General features: G+C 45.4%; 1 protein-coding gene and 1 long non-coding RNA gene across 4 annotated transcripts in view; one reads left to right on the forward strand and one right to left on the reverse strand.

Moving 5' to 3' along the window:
• Nucleotides 1–15,645, reverse strand: part of PPP1R21 (protein phosphatase 1 regulatory subunit 21) — an 87,817-nt gene extending 72,172 nt beyond the window's left edge. For 2 of the 3 annotated variants that reach the window (XM_030557749.1, XM_030557746.1), the window contains exon 1: nt 15,415–15,645. The gene's annotated coding sequence lies outside the window, so the exon portion shown is untranslated. Of the gene's footprint in view, nt 1–15,367 lie in introns of all 3 variants that reach the window. The other variant, XM_030557747.1, reaches the window with a different exon arrangement.
• Nucleotides 15,646–15,719: 74 nt separating this feature from the next.
• LOC115649138 overlaps nt 15,720–26,913 on the forward strand; it is a 32,246-nt gene continuing 21,052 nt past the window's right edge. Inside the window, exon 1 of the long non-coding RNA XR_003999770.1 lies at nt 15,720–15,941. This is a non-coding gene — a long non-coding RNA (uncharacterized LOC115649138). The remainder of the gene's footprint in view (nt 15,942–26,913) is intronic.

The raw sequence follows: 26,913 nt of genomic DNA on the forward strand, positions 1-26,913 counted from the left end.
GGCAGGGGGATCCCTTTGGAATGTCCACAGCTAGCGTTTGCTTGAGGAGAGAAGCAGCACAGCAGGCGGGAGGGAGGGTGGTCCGTTTCGGAGCAGCTGCTTATCTGGTTTGTGAGGAAAAAAACAAAGGCGGCTATTTGCATTTAGTGAAAGAGAGAGGGGTAGGGGAAGGGGTTGGAACTTGCAAGGCAGGGAGCTGACACAGTGTCAACGCCAAAAATCCACTCTGTCTCCCCCACGCGCCGTCACACTCCACCCCAGCCCCCTCTTCTGAAAAGCACATTGCAGCCATTTGAACACTGGGATAGCTGCCCATAATGCACCACTCCCAACACCGCTGCAAATGCTGCAAATGTGGCTACACTGCAGCACTTTCCCTACACAGCTGTTCGAAGACAGCTTTAACTCCCAGCGCTGTACAGCTGCAAGTGCAGCCAAATCCTTCCAGTCTGACTGAATTTCTGGCCTGGTCTCAAAACTTTGTTTTCATTTAATCCACAGTGACGGTTGGATCACAGAAACCCCCTTGGGAGCTGCCAACTCATGGCCTAAGACTACCTCTGCTCCTGTTTTCCCTGCCAGCTCAGGACTCCAGCACCCTGTCTTGCTGAGCCAGACACTCCCGTCTGCTCCAATAAAAACCCAGAGTCTGAAATACTTGCCCCAAAACTGCAGGTTTACCTGAAAGCAGCTAACAGAAGTGTGCTTGTCTTTAACACTCAGATGCCCAACTCCCAATGGGGTCTAAATCCAAATAAATCCATTCCACCCTATATAAACCTTATGCAGGGTAAACTCAAATTGTTCGTCCCCTATAACACTGATAGAGAGAGGGGCATGGCTGTTTGCTCCCCCAAGTATTAATACATACTCTGGGTCAATTAATAAGTAAAAAGTGATTTTATTAAATACAGAAAGTAGGATTTAAGTGGTTCCAAGTAGTAACAGACACAACAAAGTCAGTCACCAAGCAAAATAAAATAAAATGCGCAAATCTATGTCTAATCAAACTGAATACAGATAATCTCACCCTTAGAAATGCTTCAGTAAGCTTTTTCTTCAGACTGGACAGCTTCCAGGCCTGGGCACAATTCTTTCCCCTGGTACAGCTCTTGTTCCAGCTCAGGTGGTAGCTAGGGGATTCTTCACGATGGCTCCACTCCCATCTTTGTTCTGTCCAACCGCTTTATATATATTTGGCATAAGGTGGGAATCCTTTGTCCCTCTCTGGGTTTCCACTCCCTCCTTCTCAATGGAAGGACACCAGGTTAAAGATGGATTCCAGTTCAGGTGACATGATCACATATCACTGTAGGGCCTTGGCTACACTTAAGAGTTACAGCACTGTTGGTGGCCTTATAGCACTATAACTAACTCCCCATCCACACTGGCAAGGCACATACAGCGCTGTATCTCCGTGGCTACAGCGCTGCTTGTACTCCACCTCCCCGAGAGGAATAAAGAGTATAGCGCTGCTGCTGCGATGCTGGGGCGCTAGGGTAAACAGGGAATAATCTTAGTACGCTGTAACTGACCTCCGGAAGCTTTCCATAATCCTTTTAAGTAAAGGTCCCACTCTTTGTTCTGTTGTGAACTCCAGGCTCCCAAAGCTGCTTATCAAAAAAACAAACAGCTACTATTTGCCGTGAATGAGCTGAGGCAAGGGGGCTCCCTTTGGAACACCCACAGCTAGTGTTAGCTTGAAGAGAAGGGGATGGAGGCAGCTTGAGGAGAGAAGCAGCGTGGCGAGAGGGAAGGAGAGAAGGGGATCCATTTCGGCAGTGGCTGCTTATCTGGTCTGTGAGGAAACAAACAGCTGCTGTTTGCTTTCAGTGAGTGAGAGAGGAGTGAGGGAGGAGCTCAGAACTTGCAAGGCAGGGAGCTGACAGTGTCAGCTCCAAAAAAATCTACACTCTCTCTCCCTCACGCTCTGCCACACTTCACCCTTTTTGAAAAGCACGTTGCAGCCATTTTGATGCTGGGATAGCTGCCCATCATGCACCGCTCCCAATGCCGCTGATGCTGCAAATGTGGCCACAACAGTGCGCTGGTAGCTGTCAGTGTGGACAGACTGCAGCACTTTCTCTACTCATCTGTACGAAGACAGATTTAACTCCCAGCGCTGTACAGCTGCAAGTGTAGCCATATCCAAAGATTTCATTACCCACTTGCCAGCACACAGGTATACAGGAAGACTCACAAGTAAAACAGAGCCATCCACAGACAATTGTCCTGATTAATGGGAGCCATCAAGATTCCGAAGCACCATCAATTCTGAAACACTTAGAGGAGAAGAAAATGATCAGGAACAGTCAGCATGGATTCACCAAGGGCAAGTCATGCCTGACTAACCTAATTGCCTTCTATGAGGAGATAACTGGCTCTGTGGATGAGGGGAAAGCAGTGGATGTGTTATTCCTTGACTTTAGCAAAGCTTTTGATACGGTCTCCCACAGTATTCTTGCCAGCAAGTTAAAGAAGTATGGGCTGGATGAATAGACTATAAGGTGGATAGAAAGCTGGCTAGATCATCGGGCTCAATGGGTAGTGATCAATGGCTCCATGCCTAGTTGTCAGATGGTTTCAAGCGGAGTGTCCCAAGGGTCGGTCCTGGGGCCGGTTTTCTTCAATATCTTCATTAATGATCTGGAGGATGGCACACTCAGCAAGTTTGCAGATGACACTAAACTGGGAGGAGTGGTAGATACGCTGGAGGGTAGGGATGAGATACAGAGGGACCCAGACAAATTAGGAGGACTGGGCCAAAAGAAACTTGATGAGATTCAACAAGGACAAGTGCAGAGTCCTGCACTTCGGACGGAAGAATCCCATTCACCGTTACAGACTAGGGACCGAATGGCTAGGCAGCAGTTCTGCAGAAAAGAACCTGGGGTTACAGTGGACGAGAAGCTGGATATGAGTCAGTGTGTCCTTGTTACCAAGGCTAATGGCATTTTGGGCTGTATAAGTAGGGGCATTGCCAGCAGATCAGGGATGTGATCATTCCCCTCTATTCAACATTGGTAAGGCCTCATCTGGAGTAGTGTGTCCAGTTTTGGGCCCCACACTACAAGAAGGATGTGGAAAAATTGGAAAGAGTCCAACAAAGGGCAACAAAAATGATTGGGGACTGGAGCACATGACTTATGAGGAGAGGCTGAGGGAACTGGGATTGTTTAGTCTGCAGAAGAGAAGAATGAGGTGGGATTTGATAGCTGCTTTCAACTGCCTGAAAGGGGGTTCCAAAAAGGATGGATCTAGACTGTTCTCAGTGGTACCTGATAACAGAACAAGGAGTAATGGTCTCAAGTTGCAGTGGGGGAGGTTTAGGTTGGATATTAGGAAAAAAATTTTCACTTAGAGTGGTGAAGCACTGGAATGGGTTACTTAGGGAGGTGGTGGAATCTCCTTCCTTAGGAGTTTTTAAGGTCAGGCTTGACAAAGCTCTGGCTGGGATGATTTAGTTGGGAATTGGTCCTGCTTTGAGCAGGGAGTTGGACTAGATGACCTCCTGAGGTCCCTTCCAACCCTGATATTCTATGATTAATGGTCCACACACTTTGCATCAATTACAATAAGCCCTCAGAGTTATATTTTATATTTCTAGTTTCAGATACAAGAGTGATAATTTATACAAATAGGATGACCACACTCAGATTATAAGATTTGTAACGATACCTTACAAGAGACCTTTTGCATGAAGCATATTCCAGTTACATTATATTCACACTCATCAGCATACTTTCATAACATATAGAGTGCAACATCACATCCACCAATGATGATTGCCTTTTGTAACTGTTACTTTGCCTTTTAATCCAGCTGTCAGCGTTTTTCTGCATGCCATTGCTTGTGTGTAGAATTTGATTCTGAAATATTCAATAAAGGCAGTGTGCTCTCTCATGTAACATCTTTCTCAAATACAAAAATGTACTGTAATTTTTGCTGTACATTAGAAGTGCCGTAGTGGATCAGACCAATGTCCGTCTAGTTCAGTATCCTGTCTTCTGACAGCAGCCAGTGCCAGGTGCTTCAGAGGGAACAGGCAATCACTGAGTGAACTATCCCATTGTCCACTCCCAGCACCTGGCAGTCAGAGGTTTAGCGACACCCAGAGCATGGGGATGTATCCCTGATTATCTCAGCTAATAGCTGATGCACCTATCCTGAGGAACTGATCTAATTCTTTGTTGAACCCATTTATAATTTTGGCCTTCAAAACATAATGAACACACATCTACAACCCCAAGATAGCTGGACAACCACAAGAATTCTAAAAACATGAGTTATACACTCTGACATGAATTTTTTTTTAAAAATACATGATATTTTGTTCCTTATGTGGCACTTTGTTTCTGAACTTTTAGAGTGCAATATGGTCAGTTCCCCAAAAGCTGGAGCCTAAACACCTGAACGAATCTTGGTCTACTCTCATACTTTGAAATGTTTGGGACAGGTAACAGGAATTTCCCTATACCTAAGGTCATATCTATACTACAAGGGTATGTTAACTCAAGTTATGTCAGCATAGACTTGCTACAGTTACTATGTCACTTGTGCACATGCCTATGGGACTCCTAGTCTTGGCAGTAAGGGTACTCACTGGAGTAAGAGGTCCTGAGATATAAACCTTGGTATCAGAGGCCTGGTATGAGGCCTAAGGCCTAAACTAAAGTAATGGTCAAGACTTTGCTAACATAAAATAAAGTTAAGCTGTGAGCCAGAGGCAGGCCCTGCTCACAGAAGCTGGCAAGGAAAGGGCTGATGCTGCAGAAAGAGCCATAGCTAAAAGGTACTGGACACCAGATATCAGAACATTCGCATACTTGTACACTCCACACAGATAACAAGGAACAGACTAACCCATCCCAATGACAGGGGCAAAAGGGTAATATGATGGAGAGTTGTTTTGTTCAAACCAACACGTACAAGGTGAGAGGCGGCACCTTACTACGTAGAGGGGTTGTACCTTGCTACGTAGAGGGGCTGCACCTCATACGTCAGGAGTGATGTGTAGCTTGTTTGTATCTGTGTATAAGAATGCATCCCTGGGGCGGTGTCTTTGTCCAGCCGAGAGGGCAGTGGAAAGTCCCGCCACTGACTGAGCTGAGTCCACTGCCAGAGGGCACATACTCGTAGTATGTCCGGTAGAGTAAAAATCTAGGAGGGAACTATTATTGTGCTTTGTTTGATAATAAACCTGGCCGAAGTGCCTTCGTACCTTACTAGACTCTGTGGTCACTGGGGGTTCTCTTCGAGTCTGCTGTGTCAGCTATCTTCGAAGAGCTGGGACAGCACACAGACGGAACATACGCATGCAGCCAAGTGATATCAACATTAAACAGAGCAGAGCACCACACCGGTAGCATCTGACAACACTCACCAGAAGCACTTGTATCAATTCAAAGTGTGGTGCATCATGAATAGATATCCCACTGTGCAACTCATCACTGTCCATCGCACTGTATTTTGGGAAGCTTTGGTTTGGCATTGTATGCTGAGGCCCAAACAGGTTGCACAGGGGTGACTGTGATCATGAGATCAAAGCATTCCCATAAGCATTTGTGATGGCATCACCGGGATGCAGCCTGGGACTATGGGACTGCTGTGCCCCGTGAACTCTCTCTAGTGTGGGCTGTCTCTCACAATGCCTTGTTAATGACCAGAGGCAAACCCCTCCAGGTGCTGTTATCACTCAGCACAACCACATGGGGCACACCCCCACCCAGCTAGATTGTATAAATGCTCCCAAAGTCACTCATGAATCACACAGGGACAGGCACCAGCCAGATCCCCCCAGCTCCCAGCACTGTACTTAGGAATATATCATCTTGCAGTGATCAAGAGGAGCAGTGCATATTTATTAACTGCTTTACCACTTCATCAATGGAAAGTGGATATACACCAGCCTTTGCAAACCTGGCCAGTTTTACCAGATACTTCATACAAACTCACTGGTATAGATAAACAGCAAAACAAATGTATTGACTACAAAAGATAGATTAAGTGATAGGCAAAGTCAGAGTTAGTTACCAAAAGAAATAAAATACAAGCACACAGTCTAAACTCTCAACTCTATTAGGCTAGGCAACAACTAGACTAAGCAGTTTTTCCTCACCCCACTGGATATTGCAGTCTTTAATATACAGATTTCACCCTTGAAATCTGGGCCAGTCCCCTCAGTTCGAGTCTTCAGAGTGTTGCTTGCAATGTAGGTGGGTGAAGGAGAAAGTGGCCACATGCTGGGCCTATGTCTGTTTTATACTCTCAGTCCTATGTGCTTGGGGAGCATCAGTCCAGGGCATGTCTGGGGACATTGCTGAGTCCCCAGACAAGGCTGAGCAATTCCCGTGGTATGGCCTCATACAAGTGAGTCATTGAATTGTAGCTCCCTTGCAGGACAATGGTTGTTGATGGGTTCCTTGACACCCTATCCGGGTGTTGGTTACTTTCCTTGCTGTTGCCTCTAGGGAGCTAATATCTGGCTGATTGTCATTAAAACATGCTGTAAATTGGGGAACCATATAACAATTCTCATAACTTCATATGCATTAATGATATACATATATGTATAGAGAAATGACTCAGCAGATCAGAAACCTTTCCCCGGATACATATAAAGCATGCCTTGTAAGGTAAGATCACGATTATATACAAATGAGGAATATGGGGGTTCCATGATGCTCCCCTAAGGTATAGAATGTCACAGCATTGTTAAATATATCCCCTGATTTTATATGTACCCATACGTAAACTTATACATAACCGTTATATAAGGCACTGGTGAGACCTCATCTGGAACAGTGTGTGCAGTTCTGGTCTCCCATGTTTAAGAAGGATGAGTTCAAACTGGAACAGGTTCAGAGAAGGGCTACTAGGATGATCCGAGGAATGGAAAACCTGTCACATGAAAGGAGACTCAAAGAGCTTGGCTTGTTTAGCCTAACCAAAAGAAGGCTGAGGGGAGATAATGATTGCGCTCTCTGAATATATCAGAGGAATAAATACCAGGGAGGGAGAGGAATTATTTAAGCTCAGTACCAATATGGACACAAGAACAAATGGATATAAACTGGCTATCAGGAAGTTTAGACTTGAAATTAGACAAAGGTTTCTAGCCAGAGGAGTGAAGTTCTGAACAGCCTTCTAAAGGGAGTAGTGGGGGCAAAAGACATATCTGGCTACAAGACTATGCTCAATAAATTTGTTGAGGAGCTGGTATAATGGGATAGCCTAATTTTGGCAATTAATTCCTCTTTGACTACTAGTGGTAAATATGCCAGCTCAGACACAGGTTTAATACAGGAGAGGGTGGGTGAGATTTTCTGGCCTGCATTGTGCAGGAGGTCAGATTAGATGATTATAATGGTCCCCTCTGACCTTAAAGTCTATGATGCTATGACTGCATTGTTTTTTCTAAACCCAAAAACCTGCCTGGCCCTCCTGACTGTCTGCCATCTCACATAGAAGCATGGAGGCTGCATGGCTCTGCACTATTGTCATGAGTGTTGCAAGGCCAAGGTGCACGATCCTGAGCATTTGCAAAGCCGCAAGCATAGAAGTGGGGGACATCATGATTCTATGCAAAACTGATTGCTGTGGGACATAGCGACAACCAATTCAAATTTGTTAGTGGCATTCACGGGTTTGGGATGATGAGCATTGGCTGCACAAATTTTGGATGTACAAGGCCACATTCTTTGATCTGTGTGCTGAACTTGCCAAAATGACAGCTGCATTGACAATGGAGAAGCAAATACAGATTTCACTGTGGAAACTTGCAACAGATTGTTACCTCTTACTCAAAAGCATCTCAACTGTATTGTGGTACTCCGGACTTAAGCAGTACCCTCCCCCTCCCATTCACCCCGTCATATAAATATGATATATTTCATACAAAGAATGCCATGTCACATATATGAAAGATCAAGATCTGCTGAAACCCACTGATCTGTCAAAGAATGTATATTGTTAGAGCATATGACCCTATGAAATTTTGTTGCATGGCTGTTACTGAAATATGTTGTTAATTTGGGAGTTGCACAATGTTAGCTTTCTAGTGACAACAAAAGAGAATGAACAGCTGGAGGGCACAGAATAATCATCACCAGCCATTACTCGGCAATGCGAGTTATAATCAATGGATTTCCAATTCAATGACAGACCATACCAGGGGTATTTCTGAATAAATTCACTCTGCAAAGCCCATTACTACCTCTCTGAGCAACTATTTTCCAGGTACATGGACTCAAGTTATAAAATAAAGGCAACATGCATTTGCCTCAAAATCTTCACCAACCTACGCTGGAAGCAACCTGTACACTGGGAAGACAAATACTTCAGCTCAGGATATTGAGCAGGAGAGGGATCTGACATTATCAACCACTGAACAGTATATGTTATGTCTACATTATGCAGACATAGGCTTTTTCCTCACTACTAAACAGGGTGGATAAAAATCAAGGATTTAAAAAAAAAAATTATTTAAATCAGATTTTTTTTGATAAAATGCTTTTTGAGGAGAAAACCTATCTAAAGATAGTTTTAATTAAGATATCTTTGAGCTATAATGTATCTCATCATGGAATAGGAATTATAAATTGTAATTCTATAGTATGAGACAGTATGTTCATGTAATGTTTAAGAAAAGTTTTCAAAATGAGTTCCAAATAGTTCATGGATTAGGGACCTAATTCTATGGGATTCCAGAGGCTTCTGTATAGATTATTTAGGTTAATCTCTCTATCTACCCAATGGGACTCAGTGCTCAGTCTAGAAGATACCATCAGAGATGCTTAGTTTTGCAGTTCTCAAACTGTGGATTTCTGTCTCCAGAGATAACATGCTTGTTAACAGCAAAAATGTTTTAAAATAATAAATAGAGGTGAGAAATAACAGACCTCAACCCTATTGTCCCTCTGCAAATTTGTGTACACAGAGTCAATCCCTTACCTCTCTCTAAAAAGGGCCAAGATTCAAAAAAGTTCAACAAACAGAAGATTGTTGGGGGCAGAATAGATCTGGACAAGGAGAAGAAGTCTGGAGATAAACGTGAGAAGGGAGGGACAGGGAGTAGAAATAGAAGTGAAACTGAGCAGCATACTCCAGAAGTCTTGAGGTCTTCCTGAGTGTAGCTTTCATTGATTTCAGATCTACCACACCATTCTCTCACTGGAAGGGAAAACCTATAATGGCAGCAGGCCATAAAAAGAGACTCAGGGCTTGTCTACATCAGAAAGTTGCAGCGCTGGTGAGGGAGTTACAGCGCTGCAACTTAGGAGGTGTACACATCTGCAGGGCACCACCAGCGCTGCAACTCCCTGTTTGCAGCGCTGGCCATACTCCCGTTTTGTCTCGGGTGTAGAGGATCCAGCGCTGGTGATCCAGCGCTGGTAATCAAGTATAGACACTTACCAGCGCTTTTCTTGACCTCCGTGGAATAAGCAGGTATCCCAGCATACCTGAGGAAGCCTCTGGTAATCAAGCTGGTCTCCTTCCCCGGCTTGTTCTCGCGTTCCCCGAACCCCGAGCAAGCAGGTCTCCTTCCCTGAGGTTTGCTGGGTGGTTCCGGGAACGCGAGAGCAAACCGCGGCGAAGCTGGTCTCCTTTCCCGGTTTGCTCTCTCGTTCCCCGAACCCCGAGCAAGCAGGTCTCCTTCCCTGCGGTTTGCAGGGTGGTTCGGGGAACGCGAGAGCAAACCGCGGCGAAGCTGGTCTCCTTCCCCGGTTTGCTCTCTCGTTCCCCGAACCCCGAGCAAGCAGGTCTCCTTCCCTGCGGTTTGCAGGGTGGTTCGGGGAACGCGAGAGCAAACCGCGGCGAAGCTGGTCTCCTTTCCCGGTTTGCTCTCGCGTTCCCCGAACCCCCCTTGAAGCCGCCCAACAGCGCTGCAGTGTGGCCACATCTAACACCACTTGCAGCGCTGGTTGCTGTAAGTGTGGCCACTCTGCAGCGCTGGCCCTATACAGCTGTACTAATACAGCTGTAACAACCAGCGTTGCAAAATTTTAGATGTAGACATGGCCTCAGTTTGGGAATAACAACCATTCAAGAAATACATGTTTCCTAAAGTTGTTTTAAAGAAAGGCACACCAGTGAACTGGAGGAAGTCACTTAAGCACTTAGATTCAGAGACTGTTGAAGTGATAATCTCACTTTTAATAGCAGTAGCTTCTTCTGCCAGTGTAGAAAGAATATTTTCTTCCTTTGGACTAATTCATTCCAAATTGAGAAATCGTTTGGGACCTGAAAAAGCAGGAAAGCTTGTTTTTCTTTTCCAGATTATGAACAAACAGGAAAATGAAGATGAAGATGATTGAGTTAGCTGTAAAATCCAATATGTTTCTCATGTTGACCTGGCTGACAGTCAATTTAATTTTTTTTAAAAAAATATTTCATTTCACTCTTTTAAAAACAATTTTAACAAAAACAAATCTGATTTTAAAAAATTTGAATGTTTAACTACATTCAAAAATTCATATGCTTGTTTTGTTAAAATATTATGTTTGCTGTTGAAGAAAAAAATCCAGAACATGGTTGTTTTAGTTAAATAAAACAATTTAAATGTCTGTTTGGTAATGTTCTCCTCCTAATACAGCACGGGTCTCAAACTCAAACGACCATGAGGGCCACATGAGGACTAGTGCATTGACCCGAGGGCCGCATCACTGACACACACCCCTCGCTGCCTCTGGCCCCGCCCCCACTCCACCCCTTCCATTAGGCCCTGCCTCTTCCCACCCCACTCCAACCCCTTCCCCAAAGTCCCCACCCCAACACTGCCCCAGGGGGGTGCAGAAAGGGTTCAGGGTGTGGCGGGGCCTCAGGACAGGGAGTTGAGGTGCAGGAGGTGTGCAGGGTGCAGCAGGGGGCTCAGGGCAGGGAATCAGTGTGTGCGGTGCAAGAGGGTGAGGGGTGCAGCAGAGGTGTGGGATGCAGCAGGGGGCTCAGGGCAGAGATGTAGGGTGCGAGCTCCAACCTGGTGCTGCTTACCTAGAGCGGCTCCGGGGTGGCAGCAGCATGCACCGGGGACAGGGCAGGCTCCCTAACTGCCCCGGCCCCGAGCCACTCCATTCCAGGAATCGGCTGGAACCATGTTCCTGCAGCCCCGGGGGGAGAGAGAGGGGCTCAAGGTTCTGTGCGTCTGCTGCTCTTGCCGCTCCTCCAGGTACCTCCCACAAAGCACCCATTTGTGGTTCCCTGTTCCCAGCCAACGGGAGCTGCGGGGGGCAGTGCCTGGAAGGAGGCAATGCAACAGTCCTCTGCCTCCTTCCCCCTCCCCCACGAACCAAAGGGGCGTGCTGCCAGCTGCTTCAGAGAGCAGCACGGGCTCGCAGCGCCACAGGAGGCAATCCCTGTAGGCAGGGGGGCAAGGGAGGGGCATGGGAAGCTTGGTGGACCACACGCAAGAGCCCCACAGGCCGCTGCATGTTTGAGACCCCTATAATACAGCATGGCAAGAAAATCCTCCAAATATTAATGATTAACCTGTTGAATTGGACATATTTATGAAGTCACTGGGAAGTGAATTATTTGGTAAATGAAACAAAAACAAACAAACAAATATTCATTTCCTGATATAGCTGTAAAACTAATCTGAAAAGTTAACATAACTCACTTTAAAAATGTATAGTATATACTGTCTAAAAATGAAACCTACATCTGAGTAGTGAAGAATATGTACTAAGTTAATACAACCCACAAGAATGTACTTTTATGTAGAAATCCATGATTAAATCAAGTCTTCCTGACTAGTGATTTAAAACATGATTTAAATCAAATCCACCCTGCTGCTAAAAAAACTGATTTTTTTTATTTAAATCACCTCGCAGTAATAAGGGTGATTGAGCTGCTGAAAAGTGACAACGCAATCAAGACAAGTTAAGTTTTAACAGTGAGGGAAAAGGCTCAAGAAAATGTCTCAAAAATTAAATCAGAGAGCAATAAAGTGACGTGGTAGTACCTTGTTGTTTGATATACGTAACACTGACAAAAGTAGACGTCTGTAAAAAGCACAATGGTAGATTCTGCCTATGAGCTTGCTTTCAAAAGGAATTCATAAGTATTTAAAATACTATTTATAATGCTTTGCACTACTCTCAATGTTGTGTGTGCATTTAATGTTTCTTTACTAGTAGACCGTATGACCCTCTATGCAGTGTAAAGGGATTAATAAAGGTTTTTAAATGCTTAGACTTCCATTAAGGGTTTTTCATGCTATAGCCCTAAAATTCAACTTGTAAAATGCTTTTTAAACAGCCCTGTAAAGATAGGAATGTAGGCTTGGTCCTCCCTACTCCAAAAATGTTTGGTATCGAGTGTTATCTAAAAGGTACTGTGAGGATGTTGCCTAAGCATTTGTCATACAGCTGAAGTGTCACTTGTGATTCCTTGAGCACTGGGGCCACCAGGAGCACTGGGGAATGAGGGTTTCCCTCACTAGTACAGAATAGATGTAGCAGAAAACACCAGAGGATAATGTCACAGGAGTGTAATCTGGAAAAGTGATCTGCCAGACCTCTCCAATCCTTGATTCTGGGAGCCAGCCTTACTGCGCTGTGCAAACCCCGATTCCTAGGCTGTTCGCGCACAACCGATAGCATGTAAGCTGCTCCCAGCTACTTGCAAGCAAGTGACAGTAGCCAATATCTTCGGTTCCAGACACAACCCTGGGAACCTCCATCTTGCAGTGCCTAATTACGCCCGCTGGACACTGCAAGCTTACATAAGTTCATCAATTTAACAAAGAAACTGATATGTACCAGTCTTGTTTTCCCAAGGAGAGTCTGATACACTGCAAACAAAAATGCACTGTTTCACATAGAATAAACAGATTTATTAACTATAAAAAGGTAGATTTAAGTGATTATAAGTCAAAGTATAACAAGTCAGATTTGGTCAAAAGAAATAAAAGCAAAATGCATTCTAAGCTGATCTTAACACTTTCAATGTCCTTAAAAAACTTAAATGCTTTTCAGTCAGACTCTCCTCTTTGATCAGCATTTCAGTCCCTTGGTGGTGGTGTCTGTAGATTTAGATGGGAGAGAGAGAGCGCATGGCAAAATCTCTCTTATCTTGTCCTTTCTTTCCTCTTGGCTTTGCCCCCCTGCCCTTCAGAGTCAGGTGAGCATTACCTCATTGCAGTCCCAAACTGCCCAATGGAAAGGGGTGACTCCCTGGAGGGTATAACAGATTCTTCTGTTGCTGCCTAAGCCAGCGTCCATTGCTCCTGTGAGGCTGGGCTGGGCCTGTCCCATCCATGCCCTGACAAGGTGTGAACTGCCTCCCTGTTCTTGGACAGCTTTTCAATAGGCTTCTTTTAAGCATGAGGATACATTTTCATCCTCATAACTATATACATCAAATTATAACCTATATTATTTCTATAATGATCACTACAACAACCATGCTCAGTGCATCATGAGCCTTCCGAAGACATCCAACATGACAAACTTTGCATTGGATACCATATAACCATTTTATAACGATGAAAATGGGGGTGTAGGGTTGTCCACCTGAGGTAGAGAGCATCACAACTGCACACAGTTCATGGCTCCTCTGGGATGCTCAGTATAACTAGCAGTGCCTTCTGTCCCTGTCTGCCAGCCATCAGGATATTTAGGCAGCAACAACAGCATGGCTTCCACATACATAGGAGTGGAGGGGGGAGGGAAAGGACTTCTTGGCCCTCTTCTCACTTTCACCACTACTAATGCCTCTGTTGGTGGCAGCCATATTTTGACTCTGTAATAAATTGATAGGAACTGCTTCTGCCAGGAAAAATTTCAGGTGAGCATAGATGGCCTTCATTAAGGGAAACAGGAAATCCAAAATACTTCTCTCTCCTTTCTACCCAGTCCCCAGAGAGTAAAATATACCAGAATGGAAACAAACCCATCTGGCTTATCTTTATACTACAAACTCTATTATCTCCTTTTGAACAAGTCCGTTCATCTCCAAAAAGCTATTACTTCAGGAGCTTCCTGGAATCTACACTCTCTTTGATCAGAAACCTCTCTCAGTCAAGGCAACAGGACAAGTGCATTGCTGCCTGTGCCTGTCTGCTGAGTTGATGAACTGTAATGGTCAGAGATCACACCAGCATAGAAGTATATTGACACAAACTCTAAGGAAATTAAGAGTTTAAATTCTCCTCCAAATGTCCTACATTCCACTAAAATGAATAGAACCCACAGATCACTTGGGCACAAGTATCAATGTCAGAATGCTACATTATCAGCACAAAGGAGTACTTGTGGCACCTCAGAAAATAACACATTTATTTCAGCATGAGCTTTCGTGAGCTACAGCTCACTTCTTCGGATGCATACAATGGAACACACAGACAGGAGATATTTATACATACAGAGAACATGAAAAGGTGGAATCATGCGTACCAACAGGAAGAGTCTAATCAATTGAGATGAGCTATCATCAGCAGGAGAAAAAAAAAACTTTTGAAGTGATAATTAAGATGACCCACAGAAGGTGTGAGAAGAACTTAACACGGGGAAATAGATTCAATTAGTGTAATAACCTAACCATTCCCAGTCTCTGTTTAGGCCTGAGTTAATTGTATCTAATTTGCATATTAATTCGAGTTCAACTCAGGCCTAAACAGAGACTGGGAATGGTTGGGTTATTACACTAATTGAATCTATTTCCCCGTGTTAAGTTCTTCTCACACCTTCTGTGGGTCATCTTAATTATCACTTCAAAAGTTTTTTTTTCTCCTGCTGATGATAGCTCATCTCAATTGATTAGACTCTTCCTGTTGGTACGCCTGGTTCCACCTTTTCATGTTCTCTGTATGTATAAATATCTCCTGTCTGTGTGTTCCACTGTATGCATCTGAAGAAGTGACCTGTAGCTCACGAAAGCTCATGCTGAAATAAATGTTAGTCTCTAAGGTGCCACAAGCACTCCTGTTCTTTTTGCGGATACAGACTAACACAGCTGTTACTCTGAAACCTGTCATTATCAGCACAGTAAATGAAGCTGCAAAATAAATGATGTTTAAAAGACCTCACTATTTTTTACAATCCTCTATTAACAGGTAATTGATATGTACACCAGGCAGGGTCATTTGGAAGCTAAAGACTTTATGCTTCCATCCCACTCTAATGTCAAGTTTTAGCAAATTAGGACAAGTCAGCAAACCACCACCTTAGCTATCAGTAACTGCTCATGGTAACAATTCGCGGTTACTGGTAGCAAATTACATCAGATAGCAGGGTTGAGGTTTTTTGGTTTGGTTTTTTTTACAATCCCTTATATATGAATAACTGCTACAGACAGCGAATTCCTACAAGTAGCAGTTTCTCGCACTACAGTCCCAGCATCGGGATCGGTACTGGTAACTGGAAAGTACCGCGATAAAGGAAGAGTATCGGCATCATGGCGTCTCACGCCCGGTACCTTCGAATACTCCTGAGCCAGTTTCTGGTACTTCCCCTGCAGCTCCGCGCCAGCCGCCGCCATCGCCCCACCGCTCCTCGGTAGGGACCGCTGTCCCCGCCGGAGAACCCACTGCCCGGGGCCGCCGCGGGTCAATGCAACCACGCCCCGTCCCTACTGACACACTTCCGCTTTCGGACGTGAGAACGCGCTAACGTCACCGCGCAATCTCCTACTAGGCTACGGAGTGGGTCGACTTCACTCTTCGGCGCTATCATCTTGACGCAAAATCCAAGATGGCAGAGTGAGGGACCTTGGGCGTAACAGACAAAAGCGGGAGTGCGGGTCACGTGACGCGGGAAGGCGCGAGCGCGCCGTTGTTACCATGGTAACAGCCTCACAAGCGCTCCAGGAGTGGCCCTGCGTAATGCGCAACAGAAGTACGGAGCCCGGCCAAGGGCGATAAACTACGGACTTACGAGGTCCCACGGCTGTACCGCCGCGCCCTTCCTCCCAACGTGGAGCTGAAGCGAGCCCGCGAGCATACAGTGGGTGACTTGAGGGGGGGACGGGGATTCTCACCGGTATCTAGACGCCCCGCTTTAAAACCGTTGAGGGGCGGACACCAGGTGTAGTTGAGCTCCGCCACCCCAAACCCGTAATGAACGGGCCTGTGAGCAGCGCCTCAGTTGCGTGTGCACAGTCCCCGTGACCTGGGCAGCAACATTGTCTCAGCCACCGCAAGGAGAGGGCCAAATATACCGGGTTGATGAGAGGAGGGGGGCAATTGTTTCAGGGCACTAACTTGAGAAGAGCCGCAGGTTTGTCACACAGTGAAATTGGAGGCGTGGGGCCTGCTAAGTAGACACTACTTTGAAACGTCCAAAATCAGGGTGGGTAGGCCGGGCTCATTCTCTTACCTGGCATATGGCCACAGTTGGAGCCAAGGGCTCCTAGCTGTGCCCAGGTGGTCCTAGCTGGGGAGGGGGACATTAAAAGCTGCTCCTGGCCTGCAGAGAGCCAGCCTTGTCTTACCTCATCTGTACATGGGGAGAAAGAAGAAAACCTTTTTGACAGGAAGGGTCTTTGAAAAATCAAGCATTTGTTTAAACGACCCTTAGGGTTTATTTGTGAAAATAAGTCTCAGGTGAGAAGAATCAGTGGGGAGGGTGCATATGAGACCATCATTGCCACAACATAAATTCAGTTATGATATGAGTGCAGAAATAAGGGAATGTAACCCATGGATATTGTCAGCATGTGAAATATATATTTATAGGGAACATATCACACTGTCATTTGGAAAATATTTGATATGAACAAATTAGATGTGTATTTTTAACACCAAATATGTAATTACAAAGAGCTGTGTGTGGCAAGTTCAGTCACAGAGACCCCCTTGGGATTCGCTGTGCTGAAACTACCTCAGAGCCCATTTTCCCTGGCAGCTTGGGACCCCAGAACCCTGTCTTGCTGACTCCTTCTTAGTCTGGGCCCAATCTTTTCCCTGGTACAGTTCTTGTTAGTTCCAGCTCAGCTGGTAACTAGGGGATTTCTCATGACTGCTGCCCCCTTTGTTCTGTTCCACCCCCTTTTATAGCTTTGGCACAAGGCGGGAATCCTTTGTCTTTCTTTGGGTTCCCACCCTTCCTTCTAATGGAAAAGAACCAGGTTTAAGATGGATTCCAGTATTGGGTGACATGATCACATATCACTGTAAGACCCTATTCTTCATTACTCACAGGCTGTCCTCCATGTCCACAAGAAGGCTTGCAGGTAAATAAACCATCTACAACCAATTGTCCTAGTCAATGTGATGGGTAAATCGATGAATTGAAGATAGGTAAATGGATGAACTGAAAATTTGTTGTATGCAATACTAGCCTATGACCTGCTGTAACTATGACCTGCTGTCACAAGCACTGGTCGGTAAACACTGTTAGTACTGTGGTCAAGGAAAGCAACGTGGAATGTAGACATCAGCAGGTAAATAAACCTATGTACTCATGACCCCTGACTCAGGATGACTTTGGAAAAACATGTTCTGACCAGTGTGGTCTGATATGACGTGTAAAATGCTATAAATATACAATGTAAAGCTTGTCTCGGTGTGCCCTTCCTCTGGCATTAGTCGAGGGGGACACCCGCTCAGCTGATCGTTCAATAAAACAGTCAAAGCTTTCTGTGTCCCTCTTTGGAGTAATTGGCTAGCTCCGGGGAGAACGAGCCTAATTTGGCTAACAAATTGGCGACCGCGGCAGGACTCTCCCTGTAGAGGGCGCTGACGCTATCGGTGGCTAGTAGGTTGGTACCAAGAAAAGTGGCCACCCCGAGCTGATTGTGCGGCTCCTGTTCTCGGACCACCACGGCCAACCGGGGCGGCGGTGTCCTCTCTAGAGTAAGTCCCAAAAGGACACAAGAGCACTGAGTTTTTGGTTCCTCAACGTCCCCAAGCTGGACGCGGCCACTCCAGGTGGTAAGTGTATTTCCCTCCAAGGGTTGAGGATTAACGCCCCCGAAGTTTGGGTTGGACGACGGAAATTGCGACAAGAAGGTATACTACTAGTAGCATTGTTATAGTTTTGTGAATAATTTGTGTGTAGTATTAGTTTATGGGTTGTTTAACACAACTCTTAGCTCTTTTGCTCCTACTCGCGCTTTTCCTCCTTCTCCTTATTGTGTATTGGAAGTTCAACTCGTGTATAAGCATTTGGTGTTTCTGTGTGGAAGGTGAGTGAGTGCTACTAGTTATATCTGGGACTAAGCTGACTCCAGCCGCCCCAAGACTCCTGCAAGGGGAAACCCGATGACCAGGATATCTTGATTGCAAGGGGGGTCAGCCGAACCTCAGTGAATATCTGTTGTAAATCTGTATGTACATAGCGTTTGAATCTTAAGTATGGGATCTATGGGATCCACTCAAAGTTCTTATTCTGGAACACCCCTAGGATGCATGTTAGATAACTGGACAGCGTTTAGGCGCCAGGCAGATTATGGGACGGTATTATGTAAAGAAGATCTGATAAAATTTTGCACGATAGAATGGCCGACATTTAAGGTAGACTGGCCAGATGGTGGTATATTAAAATTAGACATTGTACAGGCTGTGCATGGTATTGTGACCCGAGATGGGCATTGGGACCAGTATCCGTACATAGACATTTGGCAGGTCTGGTAGCCAATCCCCCTCCCTGGTTACAAAAATGTAGGCAGAAGACCCTTAAGATTTTGTTGGCCCGAGCCCCGGTTAAGAAATCCAATACCCCCGTTAAAAGGCCATGCCCTCCCCCTGTAATCCCACAACCTCCGGAATATATGGTTCCTCCTCTTCCCTTGTACCCAAACCTTTCTCACCTGCAGGAAGGGGAGGGCACTAGCACCCCTTTTGTGTCTGCAGGGGACAAAGAGGATAAAAGAGTAGAACAGGACTCTACCAGGGTTTCCCCTGACTCCACACAGAAAGGGCCCATACATACTTATGAATAAAGAAGTAAGGACCAAGGTGGCCCGACATATCTAATGCCCCTACGTGAAACTTTAGGAGAAGATGGTAAAATGACCATGGTATATGTCCCATTTACTACAAGTGACTTATATAATTGGAAACAACAAAATCCGTCTTTCTCAGATGATCCGGCCCCCCTTACAACAGTCTTTGACTAACAAAGACTAACAAAGAATTTGGCTAACAAATGGGTGCCAGCAAGATTCTAAACCCCCATTAATTGCACACACTTTGCATAATTACAATAGGACCTCAGAGTTAACTTCATATTTCTAGTTTTAGATACACCTCTACTCCAATATAATGCGGTCCGATATAACACGAATTCAGATATAACACAGTAAAGCAGTGCTCCGGGGGACGGGGCTGCTTTACTGCATTATATTCAAATTCGTGTTATCACAAACGGTTCCTCTGCACCCGCCCATTACTTGTTGCGGCCCTCCCCGCCCCGCCCCGTCCCAGCTCACCTGTGCTTCGCCTCCTCCCACAAGTGTGCCACAGCTCTGCTTCTCCTCCCTCCCAGGCTTAGTTGGAGTTGAGTTGGGGAGGGTGGGGAGGGCAGTAGCAAGTAATGGGCGAGTGCAGAGGAACCACTCCCCACTCCAGCTCATCTCCGCTGCCTCCCCTGAGTGCACTGCTGCGGCTCCCCTTCTCCCCCCACCCTCCAGGCTTGCCAGGCCAAACAGCTGATTGGCAGGGCAAGCCTGGGATGGAGGGAGAAGCGGAGCGCCAGTGGCGCACTCAGAGAGGAGGCGGAGGTGAGCTGGGGCAGGGGAGCCTTCCTCTCCCTACCCCGATATAGCACAGTCTCACCTATAACACGGTGAGATTTTTTGGCTCCCAAGGACCGCATTATAGCTGGGTACAGGTGTACAAGAATGATACATACATACAAATAGGATGAACACACTCAGTAAATTATAAGCTTTGTAATGATACCGTATAAGAGATCTTTTGCATAAAGCATATTCCAGTTACATTATATTCACATTCCAAATATATTTTCATAAAGCATATGGACTGCAACGTCACACTGTGTACTCCATTAAGTCCCACTGGAATTTTTGCCTCAATAAAATTAATTTATTATCTAAAACCTTAGTCAAAATCTACAGCAAGGCATAGAAATGAAAAAACTCTAATTTAAACATGCATTTTGTCCTATAAATTGTACAAGCTGCTTTTAGCATTAACACACTAGGGGGAGCCTTTTACCCAAGTCTGGCAATTTGATTTTCAGAACAGGAGGAGAAAATGTACAAGCACTTTAATAGGTAATTGGTTCAAAGTGTTGGTAGCAACAGTATCGTGGGTGAGCTCATTTTACTACACGCAGGTCTCTAGATTTGAGACAAAGTAGATAATACAAGTTAATAATTATGGAAAACTACTTTCTCATTGAGGTGGTCAGTGCTTTCACAAAGCTTAGATTTAGGTTTCAGCACTGCTTTCCCTGAGCAACCTGCTAGCCAATGATGTCAGTTGCATATATGTGGTAGTTTTCCTATAATATAGTTAATAATAATAATTAGGGCTGTCAATTAACTCAAAAATATTAATTGTGATTATTCACAGTTTTAATCACATTGTTAAACAATAGAATACCAATTGAAATTTATTAAATATTTTTGGATATTTTTCTACATTTTAAAATATATTGATTTCCGTTACTAACACAGAATACAAAGTGTACATGCTCATTTTATATTATCATTTTTATTACAAATATTTGCACTGTAAAAATGATAAAAAGATAGTATTTTTCAATTCAGCTCATACAAGTACTGTAGTGCAATCTCTATCGTGAAAGTACAACTTACAAATGTAGATTTTTTTGCTACATAACTGTACTCAAAACCAAAACAATGTAAAACTTTAGAGCCTACAAATCCACTCAGTCCTACTTCTTGTTAATTCAGTCGCTAAGACAAACAAGTTTTTTTCCATTTACAGGAGATAATGCTGTTCTTGTCTTGTTTACAGCACCAGAAAGTGAGAACAGGCATTTGTGTGGCATTTTTGTTGCCAGCATTCCAATGTATATGCATGCCAGATATGCTAAACATCTGTATGCCCCTTCATGATTTGGCCACCAATCCAGAGGGCATACTTCTATGCTGATGATGCTCGTTAAAAAAAATGCATTAATTAAATTTGTGACTAATGTCCTCAGGGGGAGAATTGTATGTCTCCTGCTCTGCTTTATCCTCATTCTGCCATATATTTCACGTTATAGCAGTCTCGGATGATGACCCGGCATGTGTTGTTTGTTTTAAGAACACTTTCACAGCAGATTTGACAAAACACGAAGGTACCAATGTGAGATTTCTAAAGATAGCTACAGCACTTGACCCAAGTTTTAAGAATCTGATGTGCCTTCCAAAATCTGAGAAGGATGAGATGTGGAGCATGCTTTCAGAAGTCTTAAAAGAGCAACACTCCAATGCAGAAACTACAGAACCTAAACCACAAAATAGAAAATCAACTGTCTGCTAGTGGCATCTGACTCAGATGATGAAAATGAACATCTGTCAATCTGCACTGCTTTGGATTGTTATCGAGCAGAACCCGTCATCAGCATGGACACACATATTCTGGAACGGTAGTCAAAGCATGAAGGGACATATGAATCTTTACCACATCTGGCACATAAATATCTTGCGGCACTGGCTACAGCAATACCACGTGAATGCCTGTTCTCACTTTCAGGTGACATTGTAAACTAGAAGCGGGCAACATTTATCTCCTGTAAATGTAAACAAACGTGTTTGTCTGAGTGATTGGCTGAAGAAGTAGGATTGAGTGGACTTGTAGGCTCTAAAGTTTAACATTGCTTTATTTTTGAATGCAGTTATTTTTTGTACATAATTCTACATGTGTAAATTCAACTTTCATGATAAAGAGATTAACTACAGTACACGTATTAGGTGAATTGAAAAATACTATTTCTGTGCCTTCCCAAACAGCTTGGCCTTGCCCCCTATCTGACCCCCACCCACTTCCTGCCCCCCGACTGTCCTCCTCAGAATCCCTGACCCATCCTGCTCTTTGTCCCCTTACTGCCCCCCCAACACCCCCTCTCCAACCATCACCCTGGGACCCTACCCCCTACCAATCCCCCGATCCCTGTCCTCTGACTGCCCCAACCCCTGTCCCCTCCGAGGCCTGACAGACCCCCAGAATGCCCACGAACCAACCCCCGTTCCCCATCCCCTGACCGACCCCCCAGAACCTCTGCCCCCTCCCTGTGCCCTGACTGCCCCTGGGACTCCCTGCCCCTTATCCAACCGCCGGCCCCGGCCCCCTTCCATGCTGCTTACCCCCACCTCCCCCCTCTCCCAGAGCCTCAGCGCACTGCGTCCAGAAGCGGCCCTGGACAGCGCTGCAGCGGTGTGACTCCAGCGGGGCCCTGGAGCTTGCAGCGCCGCCCCATTACCTCATGGTTTCTAGTGGGGTGGAGCTCAGGCCCCGCTAAAGCCACGCCGCTTTAGCTTTGTCCAGGGCCACTCCTGTATGCGGCAAGCTGAGGCACCGGGGGATGGGGGAAGGCAGGGCCGGAGCATTCTCTTGGGGGCCCCTGCGGGGCCTGGGGCACATTGCCCCACTTGCACCCCCCTCTGGGCGGCCCTGTTAATGCAGGTGTGCCCTAACATGCTTTATTAGCTTTACTAATTCATTGTATAATAACCTATGGTCCCAATCCTGCAATCAGAAAAACTTCCAATTCAATGTGTGATGGTATTCCTGGGGTGCAGCCTGGGACTGTGGGACCACTGTGCCCCCTTAACTCTCCAGACTTGGCTGTCTCTCACAATGCTTTGCTAGTGATAAGCAGAAAACCCCTCTGGGTTCTGCCATCACTCAGCACAACTGTATGTGGAGCCTCACACACAGCTAGATTGCATGAATGTTCCCAGAGCCATTCATGAAACGACACAGAGAAAGGCATCAGCCAAATCCCCTCAGCTCCCAGCCTTGCACCTCAGGAATATACCATCTTGCACTGTTCAAGACACTTTCTTGAGCAATGTGAGTTTATTAATTAGTTCATCACTTCATCAATGGAAAGTGAACATACACCAGCCTTTGTAACATGAGCAGATTTCTGAAGCACTTCAGGCAAACTGACTAGTAAAGATAAACAGTAAAACAAGTTTATAGATTACAAAAGATAGATTATAAAAGATAGGCAAAAAGTCAGAATGGTTACTAAAATAAAATATAATCACACAGTCTAAAGTGTAACCTTTATCACACTAGACAGTATTTAGGTCAAGCAATGTTCTCACTTCACTGGATCTTACAGTCCTTAATATACGTTTGTCTCTTAAACCTGGGCCAGTCTCCTCTGTTGAAATGAACAGTCTTCTGAGTGTCCTTAATGCTTGCAGGTGGGGGTAGAAGAAAAGGCAAATGCATAGGACCACTTTGTTCTGTTTTTACCCTTAGTCCATGTGCTTGGAGAACACAAATCCAGCCATGTATGGTGGGCATTGCCATGTCACTAGGCAAGGTTGAGCAATCCCCCTGGTGTGGCCTTGTGTAAGTGAGTCATTGAATTGTAACTCCATTGCTGGACAATGACTGTTGATGGTTGTTCGACACCCACCCGGGCATTGGTTACCTCCCTTGTTATTGTCTTTGGGGGAGCTAGTATCTGGGGGTTTCCCAAACCCATAGCATATTTTAGTTACAACTATTCAACACAATTCTCATAACCTCATGTACATTAATTATATACATATTTAGATGGAACAGTGGTTTTCAGCAGATCATAACCTTTCCCATGATACCTTACATGTCAGTTATATAAGAATGATGAATATGGGGGTCACAGGGTGCTCCCTGGGGGTGTACAGTGTCACACTATGTATATGAATCATAATTTGCACCACTGAATTGAAGCCACTTTAGAGTTAAACTCAACATGTTTGGGATTATACTGCATGCAGTTGAAAAACTATGTGTGCAGGATTAAATTCAGTGGGGTTAGATCTGGGTATTTTGCCATGGGACAATACAGCAGGGAAGGATTGGGCTGGTGCTGATACTTGCTGTAGAATGCTTCGGCAGCAGAACTGCTAAGAACAGCAGCCCCAGAGGGAAACTGACATTGCTGGACCTAGAAGTCCTATATGGGAACGTGAAATTTAGTAGACTCACATCAGTTTCACTTATCAAGACTAATTCTGGGGAATGGAAAGCAAAGGACAGCAATGGAAAAAAGACTAATACAAATAATGACTACTAATAGTAAAGGGGAATAAAAATCCAAGGATAGAAGTAAGGCTTAAAATAAATCCAAGGATGGGGGGAAGGGGGACAAAAATCTGAATAAAGAAAGATAGAAAAAAAGATAACCTAATTTTAATAGATGCTAAATTTTAAGGCAAATATTAGAGGGGTAGCCGTGTTAGTCTGGATCTGTAAAAGCAGCAAAGAATCCTGTGGCACCTTATAGACTAACAGACGTTTTGGAGCATGAGCTTTCGTGGGTGAATACCCACTTCTTCAGATGCATGTGGTGGAAATATCCAGGGGCAGGTATATATATGCTAGGAAGCAAGCTAGAGATAACGAGGTCAGTTCAATCAGGGAGGATGAGGCCCTGTTCTAGCAGTTGAGGTGTGAAAACTGAGAGAGGAGAAACTGGTTCTGTAGTTGGCAAGCCATTCACAGTCTTTGTTCAATCCTGAGCTGATGGTGTCAAATTTGCAGATGAACTGAAGCTCAGCAGTTTCTCTTTGAAGTCTGGTCCTGAAGTTTTTTTTGCTGCAGGATGTCCACCTTAAGGTCTGCTATAGTGTGGCCAGGGAGGTTGAAGTGCTCTCCTACAGGTTTTTGTATATTGCCATTCCTAATGTCTGATTTGTGTCCATTTATCCTTTTCCGTAGAGACTGTCCAGTTTGGCCGATGTACATAGCAGAGGGGCATTGCTGGCATATGATGGCGTATATTACATTGGTGGATGTGCAGGTGAATGAACCAGTGATGGTGTGGCTGATCTGGTTAGGTCCTGTGATGGTGTCGCTGGTGTAGATATGTGGGCAGAGTTGGCATCGAGGTTTGTTGCATGGATTGGTTCCTGAGCTAGAGTTATTATGGTGCGGTGTGCACCATATACCTGCCCCTGTGTATTTCCACCACATGCATCTGAAGAAGTGGGTATTCACCCACAAAAGCTCATGCTCCAAAACGTCTGTTAGTCTATAAGGTGCCACAGGATTCTTCAAGACAAATATTGTATTTGAATAGTTTTGGTTACCAATTTAAAGATGATAATTGGGTTGACATGTTTCACATCCATCTCCATATTCCTACCCCTGGTTCCCCACAAAAAACAAAAAAATCAGTGCTTCCCCCATAGCAAATTAATTAGGACACACGGATAGACATGTATAGTGAGTGTATAGACACAGGTATAGACATAAATGAAAATTACACTTTGAATCATTTGGCAGGTTTTTCATGCTGTGGAAAAACAAGCTTCACTGTCTTCATTTAGACCATTAAGAGTATTTTACAACAATAGGTTTTCTAAGAACTAGAAAAATTCCAGAAATGATTGGAAACATACTATCTTCAGTGATCAGACAGCTGCAGCGGCACAGGAGGCGGCAAACAGAGCGGCTAACAGGGGAGTTTCAGTGGGAGTGCTGTTGGAGGAGCAGGTTTTGGTGGTTTTTGTAGTTTGTGGTGTTTGTGTGTGAGTGAGTGTGTGTGTGCAGGCTGCTAGGGGCTGTGTGCTGGGAGCGAGGCTGAGCCCTGAGTTGGGGGCGGGGCTTACCTGATTAGGGGTCCTATATAAGGAGCCAGGCACAGTCAGCTGCAGCAGCACAGGAGGCGGCGAACAGAGCGGCTAACAGGGGCGTTTCAGTGGGAGTTTCCAGGAGGAGGTTACAGGGGAGACCAAGGCAGAGGAACCAGGAAGGCAGACCAGGGAAGAGGCAGAGGTCTGCCAGCAGCCCAGCGCTTGTTGGTGGCCTGCGGTGTGGTGTGAGGCGTGGATTGCCAGGCACAGAGCTGGAGCGCTACGATGGAGGCAGAGGTAGCAGGTGCAGACACACTGAGGATGACCGGATGCAGTAGCTGCGGCATGTACATGGTCCTAGAGGGAGCACCTGAAAGGAGTTTCATCTGCATGAAGTGCCACCTGATAGAGCTGCTGGAGGAAAAGGTAAGGGGACTGGAGATGCAAGTGGAAACTCTGGCTGAGTTTAGAAGGGGATTCGAGCAGTTGATGGAACACAGACATGATGAGGCACAGGGGACAAGCTCAGACAAGCGGATAGAAGCAGGACCAAAGGACTCTGAGGAGGGGCTGCTGGGTGAGGAAAGTGGACGGTGGAAGCATGTGACTAGGAGAACCAGGCAGAGGAAAAGACGGGCCAGCGATGGAGAAATAGAACTCAGGAACAGGTTTGCTGAGTTGGGAAATGAAGATGGAGCACAGCAGGCTGCTGAAGGACAAAGGGCGAGGAAGAAGAGGCGAGCAGCTAGTCCTGCAGAAGGAGGGGAGGAGTCGATGGAGGCGACACCAAGTATGAGCCCTAGGAGGACTGTAAGGGCGAATACAAATCGAAAGGAATTGCGACCGCCTGCTGTGGGGGATAGACCGCAGAATCGCACTGTCACCAGGAAAAGGCAAGTCTACGTGATTGGAGACTCTTTACTGAGAAGAGTAGATAGGCCTGTAACTAGGCCTGATCGGGAGAACAGAAGGGTGTGCTGTCTGCCGGGGCTAAGATACAGGATGTGGACCTGAGGCTGAATACGATCTTAGCGGGAGCGGGAAAGAATCCGTTGATTGTGCTTCATGTGGGAACGGATGATACGGCTAGTTACTCGCTGGACTGTATCAAGGAGGACTATGCCAGACTGGGGAAGAGGCTCAAAGACATCGAGGCTCAGGTGATCTTCAGTGGGATTCTGCCGGTTCCTAGAGCGGGGCGATGAAGGAGTGACAAGATTATGGCGATCAACAGATGGCTTAGGGAGTGGTGTTATAAGG

Source organism: Gopherus evgoodei, chromosome 3, assembly GCF_007399415.2.
Source record: "Gopherus evgoodei ecotype Sinaloan lineage chromosome 3, rGopEvg1_v1.p, whole genome shotgun sequence".
Taxonomy (NCBI): Eukaryota; Metazoa; Chordata; order Testudines; family Testudinidae; genus Gopherus; species Gopherus evgoodei.